This window comes from Cyanistes caeruleus, chromosome 3 (assembly GCF_971803275.1).
Source record: "Cyanistes caeruleus chromosome 3, bCyaCae1.hap1.1, whole genome shotgun sequence".
Lineage (NCBI taxonomy): Eukaryota > Metazoa > Chordata > Aves > Passeriformes > Paridae > Cyanistes > Cyanistes caeruleus.
The window spans coordinates 7,050,315-7,068,386 of NC_141703.1; the positions used below are offsets into that span (position 1 = coordinate 7,050,315).

The window sequence follows — 18,072 nt, forward strand, 5'->3', positions numbered from 1 at the left end:
GTCTCAAGACTGGGTGTGCCAGCACCATCACCCACTCACAGAGGTAAGATAGACATTTCTAGGTGAGCTTCAGAGCTGGACTCAATGATCCTTGTGGGTTCCCTCCAACTCAGAATATTCTGTCATTCTGTCATTCTGATCTGTGTCCTGGGGACCAGCCATCTCTGCTTGCAGCAAGCCTTGCCACATAGAATTTGGGATGGAAGAGCAGCCCCAAACCCTTTATTTCTCTCCCTCCTGGGTACCAGAACTGCTCTGCTTCACCTTTGGGATAGCTGCTCTTGGTCATGAATCCATCTCCTCCAGGATCACTACACTTTGTGACCATGCTTTCCTGAAACTAAAACAACCAGCACCATTTTTATGGAATGGTACTGGCAATTAATATCTCTGTTTTCTCCAGGCTTTTGTTTTGTTTTATCTGTTGAATACCTGTTAGATAAAGCAAATCAGACCTATTAAAGCTCTGCTTTATCTTTGTATATTGGCAAATGCTGTTGAAGCCCACATTAGTTTCCAACTGTGCAAACAATTTTGGTTTTCTGTTTAACAAAATAATCAGCCACTAATAGTAAGTACTGGAGTGGTGCTGTTCTGTAATTTAGCAGTTCTGCATAGGATTCAGAAGCCTTTTGCAATAGGTGATTTAGTATTTTAATGCTTTTTCTGCTACTGCTTAGAATAAGGAATAACAGGAAATGGTAGTGACATATCAGAACCTGCGTTTCACTGCAAACTGCTTAAGTTAAGGGCCCCTGAAGTGTGACTAATTGCCAGATATTACTATGCCAGGTCTGACATGTCAAGATAGAATAAATGAGATGTCCATCATCACAGGATGAGCTATAAACGTGTTAGAAAGTATTGTCTCAGTGCAATGGACACAACAGTGTAGGACACGTTTAGCTTGGTTTGTTTGCTCCTCTCAGTGTGTGACCAACCTACACCTGCTTTCCTCCAGAAAAGATAATTATTCTTAGATGAGAAACATGGGCTTTTTGCTAGGGTGGGACAGTATTTGTGGCAGAAGTAATTGACATTAATAAATCCTTTCTTTGTCAATACTTTAACCTTATTAAGGTGCCTTCAATATTGATGATGGGTCAGGCTGCTCTTTCCCATGACTTCAGGTATCTTTCAATCTGTATCAATCTTGATGCTGTACATTGAGAATGATCCTGTCAGACTTAACCTATCAGCAGCCTCTAGGCTGAGCCTCTGCAGAATGCTTATAAAACTTGTTCAATCTACTTCCTAAAAGGCTCCTGAGAAGGAGTCTTCCCCTTCACACTTCAGAGCTCTCTATTGTGTCAAAAAGCAACAAGTGAGAGCAGTGTTTGCAGTCCATAAGAAAGCCTGTTTGGAAGATCTTTGGCTTATTGGTTGTTTGACAGTCCTTTGGATCAAGTGGCCACTTGTGTTGACATCTTATACCCACGTGGTCCACACTTTTCTGTAGGTATTTACCAGACTACTGAGTCTAACTCTGGCTATGGAATTGGCTTGATATTTGCAGAGCATCCATGCAGATAGGATAAATGAAAAGAGATTGACAGTCATGAAAACTGAGTGTCACGCTCAGGTATTCATAACTGGAGAGCAGTATTTGGCAAAACAGAGAGACTGTTCTGTCACCAAACATTCAGGTGAGATTGTATGTGACATACAAAAGAGAGGAAAAAATCAATGAGATTTGTATTTCAAAAAATACAAATGAGAGGAAAAATCAGTCTGTATCTTGGACTGAATTTTGGCAAAGCGTGTAGTTTTCAGAGAGAATCTTCTCCTTACACAGGGATTAAAGAAATCATCATCAGAGTACAGGACTCTGTTTATCTGTCCTGACCCAGCACATGCTGAGAAAAAATACACAAGAGCAGCTATTTCCATTCCCTGGGGTATAAATTGGTACAACTCCAGCGAGTCCATGATTTTTTCACTTGTTGAAGAAAACTCTGTGACAGCTAGTCAGTGATGGTGAACACCCATCCAGCTCAGCATAACCAATAATGCCCATAGGAATGAATATTACCCTGGAGAATCTGTGATTTGCTTGTAGATGCTCCCAAAAACCCAGGACACAAAAAAGATAGCCTTCCCTCTTATTTATTTTTTTTTTTTTTAAGTATGAAGGTGGAAATAAACTAGTCAGCCTCATGGCATAAGTTGTTCCAAAATAGTCTGTTACAATTCATTTGAGATTAAACAGTGAAGAATGGAGCTGACCCTGCCTTGACACGACAGGCCTGTAGGACAGCAGGGTTTCCTGACAGCTTTCAGAATAGGCTGAGGAATAGGCCATAAGGAATAACTGCATCTTCATGTACAGACTTTTATACTTTTCCTAATGTCCACAGAGGCCATCAGTTGGTCTCTGCCCATTGACATCTAGCTAGTCCTAGGAGTGATGTGTTAAATCTGTCTAAGAAAAGGACAATAGAAATGGCAGTTAACATTACTGAGGGGAAATTCAATTTGGCTTGCAGCAGAAGAAGCATCCTGACCAGGCCAGACAAACTATTATAAGTGCAGTTAAAGATATATTGCTGGAGTTACAGCTGTATCAGAAAAGGAGGGAATTTTCTTGCGTCAGGAATTAGAAGGTCTTTCAGAGGGCAAACAGCTTGCCTTAAGCCACTCAACAAGAAATGTTGGATTCAGAGGTGAGCTCACAAATATTTCCTTGGAGTTGGTCATTAAAACCTTTCAGTCTGTCTTGCCAGTGGATGAGTCAATAATTAATATTCCTGTTACTGGAATATTTAAAGACTAATATATCAGAGGATTAGCTAGCACTGTGAAACAAAACATGAACAAGCTAATTCTTACCCTCATAGCCTAACACTAACTTTAAATCACTCTATACTTTGATTTAGATTTCTACCAGTTCCCTCTGGAGCTGATTTACCCCACCACCCTCTGCTGATGCTCTGTGTTATCCAATACACCTTCTGAATAAAATTGCAAAGGCTTGACTGAGAAACACCAGGATCTAGTGCTACATCGAGTGTCTGAAATCATCCATTTGGCTTTCAGAACTGCTGTGTAAGTACACATCTGAATGCTCTCTTTCATAACTGCTGAACCTTCACAGATGTTTTGGATACAGATGTTTAGGATACAGCTGTTTTGGTGGCAGAACTGAGTCCCTATTGTAGTGTAATTGCCAAATCCTCTCCTCTGCTCCAGCCCACAAACTCTTGTCTCTGCCTCACCCACTTTTCTGTGCCTGGAAGTCTTCTGGGTCCAGTGCCTTGTCAACCTGTGCAACTTCTTACTGCCTAATTATCTGTTCCAGTAAAATCATGAAACCTTTTTACATTTTTCTTTCTCTCCAAGGAAAATAGATCTCAATCACTAGAAAATGACCTTCAGCTTCTATTGCGAACAATGAAACAAAAATCTTTCTGGGTAATATCAGTTTCATCTGTACTTTTCCATTGTCATGCCTTGAAGTCTCATTAGTTGCTGGAAATTTCTTGGGGTTTTAAAGAATTTCTTCGTGTTTATCCTGATTTTCTTGGCAATGTCTGTACTGTTTATAAATTTAATTTAACTGCCTTTATCAAATTCATCCTTGCCTCCTCCCTCTGCTGCATTCAGAATAATCCCAGCAATTGTTGTCGTGAATCACTTGAAGATGCTTTATTAATTTATTTCGGTCTCCTGAGGTTTCCAGTGGTACAGGCAACCTCAGTGCATTTCATTCCTTGGAAGGATTGTTTAATTTTCCTTCCTGTGAGGAGGAATGAAGGAGCTCCTCACATGCTGGTACAGAAAAGCCTCACAAGGTGAAACTGGGAGCGGTGTTCCCTGTCACATGGAAAGCACAGAGAGAGCTTGTCAGAGTGCAGGGGAAGCCACACAGCAAGAATTGCCAGCAGGGAGGGATGGCCTTACCATGTCCTTTGCCTGACTGCTCCCAGATGCAGCTTTCTGAGCAGCTCATCACTTGGGTTTTTATCTTTCAGTATTAAATGGAGGAGAAATGTGCTCAAAATGATGTAAGGCAAGGGCGCAGTCCTGCGGTCGAGGGCATTATTTTATATTCTACTCTGCTGTAGCTTCTTTACTATCAGTTTGAACATTTTCCTTTCAGTGCCTCGCCCCAGTGATTTTCAGGGAAACTTGCTGTATCTTTAACTAGTCTGGGTAAAACTGCAGGCTCCCCTGGATTTAAAGATGTGTGTGTCCTGCTTGCAGGAGGATAAAGAACCCTGAGGTTGTTTGCAGGACTGGGTGTTCCTTGGGATTGCAGACCATATTATCATTTGAGCCAAATCCATCTCAGTTATTCTCATAGAAGTGACTCTTAAAATTCAATTGTTTTGACTTTCCTCTTAGGTTTTCACTTTTATTTAACTCCCAGGCCTAATAAAATTATAATTGTGACTTTCTAGCATTATTACCCTTTATTCTGTGTATCCTTTCCTTTAATAGTTTCCTAATTCTCTGCAGTTAAAAAGTCTTCCACATTTATGTTCTTGCTCTTTATGTCTAACTTCTAGCTTTATCATCACTATATTACACAGAATTGATGGGTTAATGGCTGTTTCTCTTGGTGAGAAGGAAAATAAATAATTAAGGGTTTGGGTCATGTATTGGTAAAGGGTTATGGTTCTAAACAGATCCTGAACTGAAACTAAAACCTTAAACATAATTTACCTTTTCGCTTGTTAAGGTTTTATTCTGTCCTTCCTTTGAAACATTCAAATAGTGTTTTTAAATAAGCCCCTGGAAAGCTCCTCTGTCCTAGACAGGAACTCTCCCAAGAAAGCAGCTCAGGAAATTCCTGTGCATTCTTTGAGTTGGGCTTGCAAAGAGGAAGATGTGCTGCAAGGACACCTGATTTAACCTCTCTGGCAAACCCTGTGCTATCAGTGCCAGGGAATCTCAAAGTGGTTTAATTGTAAAACTGTCTGAGGAAAAGAAGAAAAGCATCTTTTCTTTGATGATATGGCATTGTCTGTCATACCTACAGAGATTTCAGAATGTTATTTTCCACAATAGCCAGGCATGAGTCTATGTGTGTGGATTTTCCTCCAGGATCCAATTCCAGTTACACTGGGTCCATCCCCCAAATGCAGCCACCTTGCTAGGGCAAGGTTCCCTCTGTAGGCACTGGAAACACAACTAGAGAGTTCCCCACTGTCTGTCTGATGGACCCAGGGCTGCAGCTCTTTATTCCTATCTTGAAAACTTAGATGTCAGGAAAGACTTCATAAGACATCCTGTAAATAAATTTATGTAAATAAATTCACTTGTTACACCAGGCACTCTGATCTTGAGGTTCTATACACATGAAATTCTAAACTTGCTGCTTCATCTGATTAATTTCTTCTTCTGAATTTCATCACAGGTAATTCCCAATAAATACTACACTGTATACATTTTAGGATTTAAAACACACCTTGGAAATCTTGGAAACTCCACTTTCTCCTGTGGAGGCAGGAGTCTGTGACCAAAGGAAAGAAACACTTGAGATTAAAAATAAAGATTCCAGTTTTGCAAAATAATTTGATTGCAGAACATCCACATTTCTATCAAATCTGGAGTGCTACTTCTGCTTCTTCTTTCTCTTTGCTTTTTAAATCAAGTTTGTTGAGGGGAGCAAAGGGAGGATATAGTATCTCAAAAATCCTATTTTCTTGAAACAGTTCAAAGTAATTGTGCATTGATTCCTTGGAGAAAAAAGAAATGCTATTTATCAATTGATTTTAAAAGCTAGAAAGCAGTGGTTTGAGATTGCTGGCTAAAGAAGATGAGGATTGAAAATACCAGAATAATAAATAGCCATGGGTTGATCACACAGATGTGAGGTAGACAGTCAATGGTCCCCAACAGTACAGATTATCTGCTGATGCAGCTCTAACTGGGAATAAAACTGCCTCAGCCATTAAAACAGGCCTTTGGAGGGATGCTACAAACCCTCTAACAGTGGTTAGGACAGAAAAACAAGCCATTTCAGGGCATCTTCAGAGAGCAGCTTAAAATTCAAATTGCTTTTCATGTTTCTTATACCCCAAATTTTATTTGGGGAACTGCTTGGATTTCCACAGCCAGCTACAATAATGCATGCAAGCTCACTGGGATGGTGCCTACTAAATTAACTATACCATGAAACCTGGGAAAACACCAACAGGAAAACTCACCTCGAGCTAAAATCAACCTGGAAAAGGATTTCTTTTAGATTAATTTTGTCCATGTGTCGTGGTCCATCGTGCTTTGCATCAGTAGACCCCATGGAGAACCTGTGGGATGTTACCATCATCTGCATGATCCCAACATTTATTTCCACTACAGGAAAGCCTGCTGACCACTCTGCTGCTCTTGGGTGGTGAAAGGAAACCACAGAATGCAAAGGCTGCCTCCACTTGTCCCTGCCCTGGGTTGTGACACCTGGGAATGTGCACATCCAGGGGACCAGTACCTGCTCCAGAGAGCTGCAGGGAGCACCTAAGAGAGAGAGGAGCTTCTCCTGGAATATTTAGCCAAGCATCTATGTGATTAATTTTTTCTTTGCTTCAGCTGGTATAACTTGAATATGAGCAGAGGTATCCTCTGATCCCAACAGCAGCTCCCCCAAGCCCCTGAGAAGAGTTTGTCTGGCACTGAGAGCTCACCAGTCCCACCAAGCTGGGCAAGGTGGTGCTCCTGTGGTGGGTAATTGCTATACCCAGTGTTCCAATCAAGATAACAGCTTGTTCACCCTCACCTTTCCTCCTAAGAGCAATATTGGTGGTGCTCTTCTTGCTCTGGGCAAACATTTTTGAAAACCTTGTTTTGTGACTGATTTGGAAGAGTAGCTCAGTGTAAGGTGATGCTGAGCTCCTACTTTCATCTCCCTGCGTTAGTAAATCCTCTCTAAGGTGGTACAGACAGGTCTGTCAAATGTTTAGCATCACATAAAGATTGTTAAGCACCACCATTTTCATAGTGTCACCGTGAGATTTTCATATGAAAAGGAAAATAACTCCCTTGTGGCTACAATATTTTGTTATAAATTCTTGAGGGATTGGATGAAAGAGCTATAAAGTTGATAGGAAATAACATCCAAGGGACCTGTGAAACTGCACAGTAATAATAATCAGACAACACTGTTTTCCCTATGCATTCAAATTGTCCATTCTTGCTTTGGTAGGATTATTTTATGTGTGCCTTTTCTCTTGCTTCAGTTTGGAAGTGACTGAAAGAAACAGCTCTGTGGGTGAGGTTATTATTTTGTACACAGAGTGACAATTTAAAATTCAAGAGAAATAATTTCTACTTACAAAATAATTGCTGGGTACTAAACATTTTATCATGTACAGTTTGTAACACCAAAACATGTAAAAACTCAGAACACATTTTCTCTGTATTAATGATGAATTTCAATAAACTATTCTGACTATCATCTTTTAATTGTTACAGAATTGCTCAGTTTGTTACATGGAAATGTCTCTGCTTGGAACAGCACGTGCAACAATTACTTTAAATGTAATTTTGTTAAACTTTATTGCAACTCTGAAAAGCACACACACTCTCTTGTGGAATATCTCAAATTTTGATCACTGCTGTATAAGGAAGATATTGAACAGTTAGAGAGTGTTCAAAGGAGGACAGCAGAGATGGTGAAGGCCTTGAAGAGAAGCCGTGTGAAGCTGAGGGCACTTGGTCTGTTCAGCCTGGAGGAAGCTGAGGTGAGACCTCACTGCAGGTACAACTTCATTGTGTGGGGAAAAGAGGGGCAGGCACTGATCTCTGCTCTGTGGTGACAGTGACAGGACCCGAGGGGACGGCCTGAAGTTGTGTCAGGAGAGTTTTAGGTTGGATATCAGAAAAAGGTTCTTTCCCCAGAGAGTGGCTGGGCGCTGAACAGGCTCCCCAGGGCAGTGGTCACAGCACCAGCCTGACAGAGCTCAAGGAAAATTTGGTCAATATTCTTGGGCATATGGTGGGATTCTTGGGCTTGGTGCTGTGCAGGACCAGAAGTTGTTCTCAATGATCCCTGTGGGTCCCTTCCAATTCAGAGTATTCTGTGATCCTGTGATTCTGTAAGCTTCTCACCAAAAATCTGAAAAAAAATGAATGCTGCTGATACTTGTTAAATTTCTGGTTGTTGCAAAGAACTGTTGAATTTACAATTAGAGTTGTACGTTTCAACTAAAAAAAAATAAATTAAAGATTGAATAACATAATTACCCACTGCACCCACAGTTCAGGAGGTGACTTCCCAACAACTTCAATGTCTCTGGTGCAGAGTATCTGAAAAAATCCAGACACTTGGCATGGGATGTATCAGGTGCTTTCCTTCTCTCAAAAGCTGTTTGCAGCTCTAAGCCCCACCCTCAGCTGGAAACCATTCTTAGCAGAGAAGTCTTGCTTTCAGCTCTGTCTTAATAACTTTAACTAAAACTGACCTTCAACATATATTTGGCAAACAGCCTTTTGGCTCAGTGTTAGCCTTGAACTGCTTGTTACTGCCTTGCTGAAGAATGAGGGCAGAAGATTGCACACAATCCTCATTTTACACTTCCATGTAATCCTTGGACTCTAGAAAAAAATCACACATGTAAAATTATACATAGACCCTACAACAGAGCAGTGGCCTTGGATTTATCCTTGTGTGTAGATTCCTCACAGGCATGTGTGTCTGTAAGCTGAGCACTAACCTCACACTTTCCCTACTGCATCAGCTGGGTGGCTGAGGGAAGCACAGATGTGAAATGGGAGCAGGGAAAATCAATAGTGTGATTTGGGCAGGAGAAATCAATGCAACAATGCAGCAAAAAGAACTGAATATAGTAGTGTGGACGGAGGTAATCAATAAAATACATGTGCTTTTGTGATGCATGGTGAGCCAACAGGTCCAAACAGGACATAAGACTAACCTGAACTTTTATTTGAATCCAATAAAACCTGGTTATTTGGGAAGTCCAACTGAGCTAGTTTTAGATACACAGGCACAATTTTTCCACCTTCTTTTTTTGCTTTACCCTGATGTTCTGATCCCAGGTCCCACCTAGCCCTGTATGCACAAATGACAAAATGTTCAACAGCTTGAAAGAAAAAATAGGTTTCTACCACAGCCTGATAGATTCAGCTGATATGGATAGATTGAATGTTCTTTTTTCTGATGGATGTCGCTATTTTCTGCTTGTGAATCTTCAGATGTATTTTCTTCTGTGTTTTCACAATTAAGTGAAAATCTTCCCCAGTCCACCTTTCTGACCAGAACTGGATTTCCATCTCTGGTCTTTTTTTGTTGTTGCTGTTTTTATTACAAGTTTGCCTTCAACTTGGTAGAAAGGCAGCCCCTGTATTACCTGTGAAGGGGAACTGTGCCTTAAGCAGGCCATGAGTCAAATCTTATTTGCCTGCCTGTTTTTGATGTTCTATATTTATTTTCTGGGAACACTCTGCCCAGCCTTACCTTCTGGCTTGGCTCTCTATAATGCCACAGTTTCTTTGTTTACTTTTCCCTTGGGCACTGCTAAAGCAGGTATAACCTCAAAATTGATTTCTCCATGAAGGAACACTCCCTACTCCTTTATTTTTGGGCCCTATTACAACATAATTTATCCCTTGCACAAAACTCCTAACTTTTTCCCACTTTAGTTGAAAATATTTTTTATCTGGTAGTGGGGAGTGGGTGCAGGACATTTACATTTCAGCCTTGGTGTTACAGGTTTCTGAAATTTTAAGATACCATCCCAATAAACTACATATCTGATCCCAGTTCTGCTGCATCCTCAAGTATATTTAGCCCCTTGCTGCTACATGGACTGCTGCAGTTTTCATTGCTGTACACTTTGTAGTGTTTTACCCAACAATTACAATGCTAACACTCAGCAGTACAAGATCTGATCCTCTTGTTTTAAAAAGCCACTGGTAGCAGCCACCAACAGGCAGAGCTCCTCCCAAAGTGGTCCTTACAAAAGCAGTCAGCATCCTCTCCAGCTGCTGGGGAGATCTCACAAGGCCTGATGGCACTGAGACTCACTGCTGGGCTTTGGCTCTGCCATCCTTCTTGAGTTTTCCCAGCCCTCATCATCCTCAGGCTCTTCTCCAGGAACCATGGGGAGATTGCATAATTGTCTCCTCCACACCAGGTCCTGAGAGTTGAGGCTTCCCAGAGATGTCTGTAGCTCACAGGAGCTGTCTCAGTCGGAGGATGCTGAGACATGGTGTGTCAGTCGGGTTGCCTACAGGGGATGTTACACTCCTGGTACAGATAGCTACTAAAATTTGACAGATCTGATGACCAAGGGCATTTTTCCCTCTGTGGCATGATAGGGGTGCCAGAAGGGCTTAAATGTTTGTTTGAAGAGAAAAACAGAAATGTGATGTTTCTTCCTGAAGCTGGCACTAACAATCACCTCTGGACAGGCTGGTTCAGCAGACACTGCAAAAGCTGGGACAGCACTTGTGCCTGCACTCAGGGACAATCCCAGGACAGAAGGCTTCACAGAAGTCTTTTTTGCAATGTTGCATATCCTCCCAATCCTCAAATTTATTTTCAAAGCCCTTAAAAATATTAATAGCTTGTCTTCAGAAAGTGCTTTGCTGTGCTGATATTTGCATTCCCAGGAAAAGAGTTGCACTCTGGCGAAATGATGCCACTTCCTAATTTAAACGTGTTTTCTGCACTTTAGTGCAATTTCTGACCATGTTCATATATCCCTGAACCACATTTGATGACTTAGCAGGGGCTGGTGCAGGGTGAGGGGTAAGGAAAGGCAAGGGGACAAGAAGAGAGAGCCATGTAAAGCACATGGCAATAGCAGATGGTCCTGCCAAGGGAAATCTTGGCCCAGTTTCAGGAATCTGAACTGAAGTTTGAACCTATATTTTCTTTCCAGGGAGAAGTGGAGGTGAGAAAGCAAGGTACAACACTTCAGCATGCCTTGCCATGGGGCTGCAACCTGTCCCAGCTCGAAGGTTTGGGCCTGGGGGATTGGGAGTGGAGCTGCATCCCTGGCCTGGAGGTGTCCGCCTAAAGAAGAGCTGCCCAAAAAGCCCAGCCCCACTGGCTGCAGTACAGAGGAGAAGGTCCTTATTCTTTCCCTCTGAGTCAGAGACCCTCAGAAGAAGAAAATCAAATTGCCTGGCTTAAAACTTTGCAGTCTAACAGATGCTTTTTGAAGCTCCCTAAAGGCCTGTTCACAGCTTCCTCCACCGAGCTCCCATTGTGGCAACATTATAAGTGGCACCACTTTTCTAGCAAGATAAATGCCTTCACTGGGACAACCAGGGGAAAAAATGTCAATTATAATTAAAAATAACCTCTTCATTTTCAAATGCATGTCACAGGTTAGGGAGGAAAACTCAGCAGTGTTTCTTGCTGATTTGCACTTCTAGATTTCCACACAGAGTCAAAAGCATTTGTGGGTGTTCTTCACAGATTTTGCTCCTCTGTGAAGATGTGTATAATAGGGGCATAACTATAAATGTGAAAATGCAATGTTGGGAGCCAAGGGGTAATTTTTTAAAGGACTGTGGGACAACATCCAGCTCTCATCTTGTCCACAGACAGTCCAGCAATTCTCTCCCAAAGTTGCTCTGATGACTTCCTTGAAATTAAAGATTTGCATTGCTGTAACTGAGGAGAGAATCCTGCCCACAACTTTAAATCACAGCTTTGGCATCAGTGCTGGAGGTCCAATTCCAAAGCTGTCAGAAGAGGATTTCAAGGTTCTATTTATTGACTAGAAAAAATGGTTGGCCTTTCAGTTTTCTCATCTTCCTTGGACATTTGTAGAAGTACAGGGGATCTTTAACATAGATTTGGAGCTTCTCCAGAGGGATGATAAGCTGCATCTACTGGAAATGAGAGAGAATGGGGAATGGAATGAAGGTTTCTGGTTCTTTATTCTCATAAATTAGAGGATTTACTATTAAAAATTTTATTTCTTCTTTCACATGTTCTATGCTGAGGACCACTGTTGAGCAAATAACTTAAGCTAATTCAAGAAAATTCCCAAAGTCTCTCAAATATGCTCTTCCTACTCTGTATATTTTGTGAGTCACATTCAAGTAGAGTAAAAGGAGCTGTGTAATATTGACTTTGACCCCACATATGAATGTACATTGTCATGGTTTAATCTTCCCACTGTGTCTTTGTGAAAGTTGCCTGGGGGTTGCTTTATTTTAGCTGGGGTGCTGACAAGGAAGGGAGGTGTAATGAAAGCAAAGCAGCCAATGTTCACAAATGTGATATATATGCTGAAGTCAGGAGATTTTTTTTTCTCACTGTGGGTTTTAAAGCACTGTATGTAATGTACAAATCACTCAGCCTAGATGAAATGCTTATCTCCAGGGGTCATGATTTTAAACTCATTTTAAGTGGTTTTAAATTTGGACTGTCTGAGGGGCTTTCCTGCTGTTTTTCCTTTTACTAAAGGATATTTGCATTGAATTCTTTCTATTAAGCTTTGCTCAAGTGAAAAAAAAAATCAGACTCTGTTCAGAGGATATTTATGTTGAGGTAAATGATGACCTTGGTCAGGATTTATTGCAGTTTTTGACCTTTGGCTGTTTTTGAAATATTTATTGTTTAGAACATTGGTCTGAATTAATGAATGTTTTCTGGACATTCTCCTTTTTCTTCTTTCCTCCCAGGTAAATTTTGACCTCAAGGCCTTTCTGGGAAGATTTGTATCAAGAAAGAACTGCTCTGTGTAACAGGGATGAATTCTGCAGCATTTAACCTGTTACTGTGAACAACAGGATGTCCCTGGTTTTTTTATTTTAATTACATTTCTGCCTTCCCCACTAATTAAAGATGCATAGATGTGCCAGGGGACTCATGGAAAAGGCTGAGATCATGTGTTAGAATTCAGTGCCATGAAACACTCTTTAGTCAATATTATTTGGGAAGTCACAAGAGAAGACATAGGGCAAATTCTTCCTCTCTGTTTTAACTTTCATTACCATTATCACATTCCACCATTCTGACTTCTGGGCTTGCCCAGTTACTTCTGAGAGGTGGTGTGGAAAACACACAGCCTGAGTTCAGGAGAGCTGTCACATCCCCATGCCCTTGGGATGTGCACAGCCAGGACTGACCACAGGCTCACAGCTCTGAATCTCAGGAGAAGGAGAACGGGAGGATGGAGGAGCGGGTTCATGCATGTGGCTCCCACTTCTGCCTTGCTTCAAACTTGAAGCACACATTGCAAGTGAAATAAGTCTGAGTCACATCACACCAGCTTCAGCTGACACATCTCCATCAAAAGATGACACATAATTTATTCCCCCTGTCCAAGGAAAACTGTCAGTGATGGGTAAAAAAAAAAAAAAAAAAAGAAAAGTAGAAAGCTTTTGATAAAGAGGTCAAAGGGAATTAAGGTGGTGGCTGTCTCTATCCATATGGATGACTAGAAGGTGATCAGTAGTCAGCACGGATTCACTGAAGGTAAATCATGCTTCACCACCCTGATTGCTTGCTGCAATGAAAAACTACCTGGAGGGATGAGGGGAGAACATGGGATGTTTTCTGCCTCGACTTCAGCGAGGCTCTGACCCTGTCTCTCACAGCATTCACAAACTCAAGAAGCAAGGACAGGGTGAGCAGTGAGGTGGACTGAGAACTGGCAGATCCCAAAGGTTGGTAATCAGTGGCACAGGGTCCAGTTGGAGGCCTGTCACCAGTGGTGGCCCCCAAGGTTCAATACTTGGCCCAGGACTGTTTCACTTATTCATCAATGGCCCGGGTGAGGGCAGATGCCTCCTCAAGTTCTCTGGTAACACAAGGCTGGGACGAGGGGCCAATACCCCAGAGAGCCCTGCAGCCCTTGGGAACAACCTCAACAGGGTGGAGAGATGGGCAGAGAACCTCCTGAAATCCAGCAAAGGCAAAGGCAGGGTCCTGCACTGGGGAAGAACCCCAGGCACCAGGACAGACTGGGACTGACCTGCTGGGAAGCTGCTCTGGGGAGAAGGACCTGGGGGTCCTGGTGGACAGTGAGCTGTCCCTGAGCCAGCACCGTGTCCCTGTGGCCAAGAAGACCAATGGGATCCTGGGGTGCATTAGGAAGAGCACTGCCAGCAGGTCAGGGATGTGATCCTGCCCCTCTGCTGAGCCCTGTGAGGATCACCGGGAGTGCTGTGTCCAGCTCGGGGCTCCTCAGGACAGGAGAGACACGGAGCTCCTGGAGCAGATCCAGCAGAGGGTGACAGAAGCTGGAGGGACTGGAGCATCTCAGTGAGGAAAGGCTGAGGGAGCTGGGGTTGCTCAGCCTTGAGGAGAGACCTTGTCCCATCTCTCAGTGTCTGCAGGGAGGGATCAGGGGATGGAGAAGGCTCTGCCCAGGCCCAGCAATGGAACAAGAAGCAATGGACAGAAACAAGAAGGCCAAACACCCTGAGATGTTGCACCAAACTACAATAAACCAACAGACGATGACCAAAAGTAGTCCCTTGCTGGCTTTTGACCGTATCATTTCCTAGAAGTACTCTGCAACACGGATGGCAAGGAGGCTGGGTTAACGAGGTGCCCAGCAGTGCTACTCAACCACCTCTGTGGGCAGCTAGACCTGCCAGCAGCACCCACTGTCCCTGGGACCACCAGAGCTTTGCTGGCTGTGTGTGGGGCACGATGGAGGTGTGGGTGACAGCCCTGAGCAGTGTGTGATGTAGTGGTGCCATCAGGGAAAAGAGACTCTGGGTCTTTGAGAAATCTTCATGGTCAGCTGAGGAGGAGCTGAAAAAGTACCTGGGAAAGTGCGTGTTTGAACCACCTCTGGGGACTGCAGGGTCTGCTGAAGGGACACTCTGTGTTCTGCTTCACCCATGGGGCACCACCTCGACCCATGTCTCAGTAGAAGAGAAAATGAGGTTTAACTAATCTACCACTTAAAGACGTAACTGCTAAAATAATAGCATTTTGATGGAGCAAAGGTTATCTGTTCTGGAATGGCAGATATCCCTCAGTGACTCTGCTGATGAAAGGCACAGCCAGCCAGAGCTTTGAGAGGCTCAGGAGTGCTCACTCGCTCCCTCTCTCAAGCAGTCTGTTGGCTATTTATGGCATTTCCCTTATCTCCCAGCAAAATTAATTTTACCATGTACATTACATAACATGTTTTGCCTCAGACCAGTGATCTTCCCATCCTCCCCAAAGGACACCTGGTATTTGTGGTGCTTGTCTGAATAAAAAGTATTTTTTTTTTGATATTTGGAGGAAATATTGTGGAGGTTCTATGCAGAGAAGCACCAAGGAGAATACCAGTGTGTGGCCCCATCCCAGCTGTCTGAGATTTGCATTAGTTATTTGTGCTGATTATAAACGAGGAGAGAATATTTTTGTCAACCCTGTAAACTCAGCCCTTGATCTTAAAATCAATTTGTGTTCTTTTGCTTCCTACACCACCAAAGGTGTTTTAAAATCTCTTGCCAGAATTGTGCTGACCATTTAGCTTTAGACCATGGGAAGCTCAGCCTTATTCATACTTTATGACATAAAAAACAGGTGGTAGCAATATATATATATGTGTTGAGGTTTTTTTTCTCTCTTTCCTGTAAAATAGACAGAGGTTTCTTAAGGATGCTGTTTGGTAAGATGCAGAAATAAACCTTAATTCTTTGTGCTGCATCTCCTTTGTGCTGATGTATCAAGGTAGAGCTACTGCAAAGCCAGACTCCCAGATGATCCAGGGCTTCCCTTGCATAGGAAGAAGCTGTCTGCACGTGTGCAGTGAGGATTTCTCAGCACCACTTATTTCCTAGCCAGTGCATCAGGAGTATGATGGGAGCAAACTGTTGGACAGAGGATCTTGACTACCAAGGAATGAGGGCAGGAGGAGAGCAGGAAACTAATCAGATTAGCATAACTTTACGTAGTTATGAGGTTCAGTTGGATATCAACATTTTGAGGCATTGGAGGGAGCACTGGATCCTCAGACACTCCTGACTTTCCTGTACAGCTGGATCTTGTTTCATTGAGACAGCTGCAGTGTAACCAAGCTGCTTCTACTTAAACCCAGCACCTCTCACAGCACCCAGCTTGTGCTGCTTTCATTATGGGAAAGGAATCACTCTTCCTTTGCATTTCCATCCTGTGCTGTAGGGCTAATGTACTCATCTATAAGTTATAGGTTACTATTTTTTATTGTTTGAGCACCTCCACACACAGTACCAGCACAGATATTAAACCAAAATAAGGACACCCCACTGTGAGTTAGGGGAGTTACTGGTGTTACACTTCATGCATGTTAAAATTCTACTCATGGCAGGATTTAAATTAATTTCAGACTGTGTTAATATCTTTAATTTTTTCACAGATCCATGATTTTACTGATGGAAGAGGAAACCAGTGCTGTTAAATGCTACCATGTCATGGAAAGGTTTCCTCAAAGAAAACCTGTGCAGCACATGTAGGAAAGTCAGATCTGTCCTGTCTCCTGAGGAAGCTTGTTCTAAGAATGGTTCCCAGGGCTGTTGCCTGTATTATTCCAGAAGAAAGAAAATGCCTGTTTCAATCAAGAGCCAGTAATGACTTACCTGTTTTGGCCACACTTAGCATGTTTGTGACTGTACAGATCAACAGAAATGTAAATTAGGTGGGCAGATGTGGTTCATACTGAAAGGTGCTCACTGAGCCATCAAAGGCTGCGAAGGGATGAATTTTAGAAGGAATTGTTAAACTGTTATGAGTCCTCTTATTACAAGGTGGCATGTGTGAGTAAAAAATAAATGAGCTGGTTCTTAGTTCAGTTACAGGAGTGCCAGGACTACCCCCTGCTCGAGTCAGATATCAATACATTTCAGGGGAGAAGGCATAGATTTAGAGAGGCCATGGCAGGTTAGCTCAGTCCAGGGGTACCTTTGATGGTGTCCAGACTTCTGGAGACATTTCTTGTTGCTGTCTGCACCAGTCAAAAAGCTTTTCAAGCCATTAGAAATAACCAAAATTTTCCTATTGAAATATTTCCTCCAGAAAATACCCTTTTCACAAAACCCACAATTTACACACAGAAATTTCTAAATTCACCCCAAAATTCAGATCCTTCACCAAGAATATTAGAAATGCCTCCCATTCTCAGGGAATCTTTGATTTCACTATTTCATTGGAAAAGAAAAATGAATGTTAATGAGAGTATTCTAGGCATATGATGGAGTTCTTGGAAATGAAAATAACAGTAACAAAAGTTGTGCTGTAGCTCTCAGATTGGGATCTTCCTGGAGTCCTTTCTTATGAAATACTTTTTGGTTATTACTTTATGTCCAAAAACCCATCCAAAGCATATATTCATTGTAAACAAATGTTTGGTTTGTTTTTGCAAGACTGGATTTATTTTTCCAAGCCTTTCCACTGTCTGCTGCCTCCATCCACTTCTCTGGCTATGGCAAATGGCTTTTTTTTTTTGTCCTCAGTGCCTAATGCCTGGACCTGCTCTCATAATTCTGTCATTAGTTCTCTGCTCATTCTCTCTTATAACACCCTTTGCAAAGAGCTAATCTTCCCTCACAAAGGACTGAACCTAAAAATAGGAGGAGCAGTACTGCTTGCTGTGATAATACACTGAGTGTGACTTTCTGACTATATTACTGCAATCACTATCTTTCATTCTCATTAACCCTGCAACAGGTGTCCTCTTGTCTTATTTTGTCTAGCTTAGCCCAGCTCCAGTCTACAAATCTCCACTCAACTTTGTAGCTCTGATTCAAGTAATTCACTGAAGCCAAACAACACTAATTAAAAATCTATGTTTTATACCGCCAGACTGTTGTCTCCCTGGAGAGAGCATCAGGACTGTTTTCCAGAAAAGCCCTCCACTGATGGCACTGTATAAATACTGATTTTAAGAACTGATTTGAAGATAACTATCATTTTATTTACTCTTACAGAGACAAAGTAGTACCTTTAACTATGTTGTTTGGCTCTAGACTGGCTCTAGAGGTCTGAGCAACCAAGCTTGTTATGAATGCTCAAGATCCAGAGCTGCATTTTACAGAAGGAACCTCCATTAGCAAGAAGCAAACTTCAAACCCTCAATAGTCACATCCTTGATGCTTAGGGTTTCTCAGTCCAAGGCATTCAAATACTTCTCTTTCAGCTAACACCCATTTGTTAGCACTGCTGCCTAGACA

At 42.3% G+C, this 18,072-nt stretch overlaps 1 long non-coding RNA gene across 1 annotated transcript; it reads left to right on the forward strand.

Annotated features, from left to right (window-relative positions):
• Window positions 1-15,982: 15,982 nt before the first annotated feature.
• On the forward strand, window positions 15,983-17,499 carry LOC147653917 (uncharacterized). The gene is made up of 2 exons (XR_015285373.1): window positions 15,983-16,154; window positions 16,263-17,499. It is a non-coding gene; the product is annotated as an uncharacterized LOC147653917 (long non-coding RNA).
• Window positions 17,500-18,072: the final 573 nt, after the last annotated feature.